Here is a 3,658-nt window from a genome sequence, read left to right on the forward strand (position 1 = left end):
GTATTGTATGTGATGCCATGTCATACTGCATACACCTTAATAAGTCAAGAGCAACTTATAAGAATAATCTCAGTTGAGTGTCGTCCCAGCCTCTGAGAGGGAGGCATTCAGTTCAGTTTATAATCACGGGGTCGTTGGGGACCTGGCAAACCCTCACGTCCCGATGATTGCGCGCAAGTGGTATGAGCACTCGGGCCCATAAGTAAGTAAGATAAGATCAGATAATAAGAATTTAATAAGACATGATCATAATTAAGCATAATTGGCTCATGCATATTTATTCATGTGAACTTACAGTTATTTTGCGAGAGATAGTTCCTACTTGCTGAGCGAAAGCTCATCATAGAATATTTATACTATAGGTAAGCAACCTGCACAAAACATATGATGGACTGAGGGCGAGGCAGCGGACGAGCGGAGTGGAGGTTGGGGATGGGATACCGCATGCAGTCATTTTCCGCAGTAGTTAAAGTTTTAAAAGATTTTGATAAGTACGTCTATAAACTTGTATTTTTGGAAGTTTGTAGTATAACGTGAAGTTTGTGTAAACTGCCAGAATTTATGTCGTTATAGTAAGTTTAAAAAAAAATGCAACAGCATTCCTACAGCATTTTAAAAAAAAAGAATGCTACAGCAATCCTACAGCATTTAAAAAAAAGAATGCTACAGCATTCCTACAGCATTTTAAAAAGAATGCTACAACATTCTTACAGCATTTTAAAAAAAATGTGTTGTAGCATTCTAGCTAACATTTCAAAAAAAAAAATCTCTCAAATTTTGAAAGTTTAAGAAGTTATTAGTTAAAGGTTAGTTTCAGTGACGGCCAACTCAGCAGGGTCGTCACAGAATCAAATGCTAAAACTCCTCGATCGCAAGCATATCGTCACCAAAGCAATTTCAGTCCTTGATCACAAAGCATGTAGCACAAGCGTGTTTGAGTTTTCCATTCAAAGCTGATCAATTAATTCTGGAAACTTCTTTCTATTGTAGTTCAATTCGTTGTAAAAACACAGTTAAGTATTTTCTTTCTTTTTTTGACACGGAGTTTAGTAATAATTGAATGAACAGAAAGTGACCATTAGAATATATACGAATGTGATGAAAATAAATTCCTCTACACAAAAAAAAAAAAAAGAAAAAAGCATAAACGTGTACAATAAAATACAATTCTTGTACCGCAAGTAAAAGAAAAGTTTTTTTTTTCTTTTTTTTTTTAAGGTGTAAATGATCATTAACGTATACAGTAAACGAATGAAACATCTTATTTGAAAACAGTTTGCAGTTAATCGTACGACAACACAGAAAAATGAAAAGAAGAAATAGAGAATAATTAACGCATCTTCTTATAGATATTTACATAGCATAATGTGTAAAGTATCTTGGAAATTAAGAAACTTACATGAAGTCATTATATAGTAAAAGCAAGCAACAAGATTTTATGTAACAACTCACACCCCTCAGTATGATATTATCTGCTTTAGGCCTGAGCCCGCACAGTTTTGTTTTTGAGTCTTACCCTAAAAGGCCTCATACCATTAGGAGTGTAATGACTGAGAAAATTTCAGACCTTAAATAATACAATTCATGTATTTTTAAGCTAAGGATTTTCTTAGAAAATATTATGTTATATTGTGAATGGAGGATTTATGGAATTAATATATGTATTCCTAAATTCTATAGCAAATTTCATGTTAAGTTCATGTTTCGATCAAGTAAATTCGATCGATAAATTCTCGCCGTATTTTAAGGCAGAATAATTTTCAGTACAAGTATAGTTTGAGAATCTTAATTTCAAGAATCTCTAAGCACAGCACGATGTTAGCGGCATATAAAAAAAAACGCACTGACATTTTAAAAGAAGAAAAAAATCCTTAATTGCCAAACAGTTAGGTTAAAGTCACAAGATAAATACCTATAGTAGATTGATACAATATGAGCTCGGGAATTGACACTGTCAGAAACGTCATTCTCGAGATAGAATACAGAAAATTAAAATTTAGAATTTGTTCAGTCTAAAATTAATTTTAAGACTTGAAACAGTTTGAAATATTACGCGAGTAAGAATATAAAACAATATTGAATTATTCAGAAATTAATATTGGACTGTAAGTAGTAGATTAACTTACGTGAGCTAAACTAATTACCTCTAATCAGTATAAATTTAATCTGTTTAGAGGAAATAATTGAGGATAAGATCAGGCACGTAATCTTGCCTTAATCAGATACTTTATATAGTGAAATTTTTAGGGTTCTTGCACTTTCTTTCTCTTATTCTCGCTCATTCTCTCTCTCCTCTCACGTTCTCTCTCACACAAACCATCAATGGCCAAATACTCAAGTTAAGATTCCGACCTCCATTTTTGACCCCGCCGGTGTCAATAGAAAGATCTCGACGAGCTGAGTTCAACGACATGCGGCACGACCTCCAACCCCGCCGGAATCAGCCGCAATCGCCGGCGGAAGTTCCGAAATTCCCATTTCTTCCCGTCGTGATATCTCCGCCATCCGACCTCCGATTGAGATGATTTCAGTCCCTATGGACTCAGTGCAGCGAGACGAAGAAAACCCATCATTTTCACAGCTCGATTCTGACCGGAGCACCGCCGTCTGTGGTGGTCGGAATCGCCGCCGCCGTCGTTTCTCTCTCTACAGGCCATCGTGGATGTCACCGCCCCCACCAATCAACTCAGAAGCCGACGTCCAGTAGATCCCGACCAGCAGCCACCGTCGCCGTTGTAATGACTGAGAAAATTCCAGACCTTAAATAATACAATTCATGTATTTTTAAGCCAAGGATTTTCTTAGAAAATATTATGTTATATTGTGAATGGAGGATTTATGGAATTAATATATGTATTCCTAAATTCTATAGCAAATTTCATGTTAAGTTCATGTTTCAATCAAGTAAATTCGATCGATAAATTCTCGCAGTATTTTAAGGCGGAATAATTTTCAGTACAAGTATAGTTTGAGAATCTTAATTTCAAGAATCTCCAAGCACAGCACGATGTTAGCAGCGTATAAAAAATGCACTGACATTTTAAAAGAAGAAAAAAAATCCTTAATTGCCAAACAGTTAGGTTAAAGTCACAAGATAAATACCTATAGTAGATGGATACAATATGAGCTCGGGAGTTGACACTGTCAGAAACGTCATTCTCGGGATAGAATACAGAAAATTAAAATTTAGAATTTATTCAGTCTAAAATTAATTTCAAGACTTGAAACAGTTTGAAATATTACGCGAGTAAGAATATAAAACAATATTGAATTATTCAGAAATTAATATTGGACTGTAAGTAGTAGATTAACTTACGTAAGCTAAACTAATTACCTCTAATCAGTATAAATTTAATCTGTTTAGAAGAAATAATTGAGGATAAGATCAGGCACGTAATCTTGCCTTAATCAGATACTTTATATAGTGAAATTTTTAGGGTTCTATCATTTTCTCTCTCTTGCTTCCGTTCACACTCTCTCTCTCCTCTCACGTTCTCTCACAAAAAAAACCATCAATGGCCAAATACCCAAGTTCAGATTCCAACCTCTGTTTTTGACACCGACGGTGTCAATAGAAAGATCTCGACGAGCTGAGTTCAACGACATGCGGCACGACCTCCAACTCCGCCGGAATCAGCCGCAATCGCCGGCGGAAGTT

The sequence above is a fragment of the Morus notabilis genome, unplaced genomic scaffold (assembly GCF_000414095.1).
Source record: "Morus notabilis unplaced genomic scaffold, ASM41409v2 Scaffold1296, whole genome shotgun sequence".
In the NCBI taxonomy this organism is placed as follows: Eukaryota; Viridiplantae; Streptophyta; class Magnoliopsida; order Rosales; family Moraceae; genus Morus; species Morus notabilis.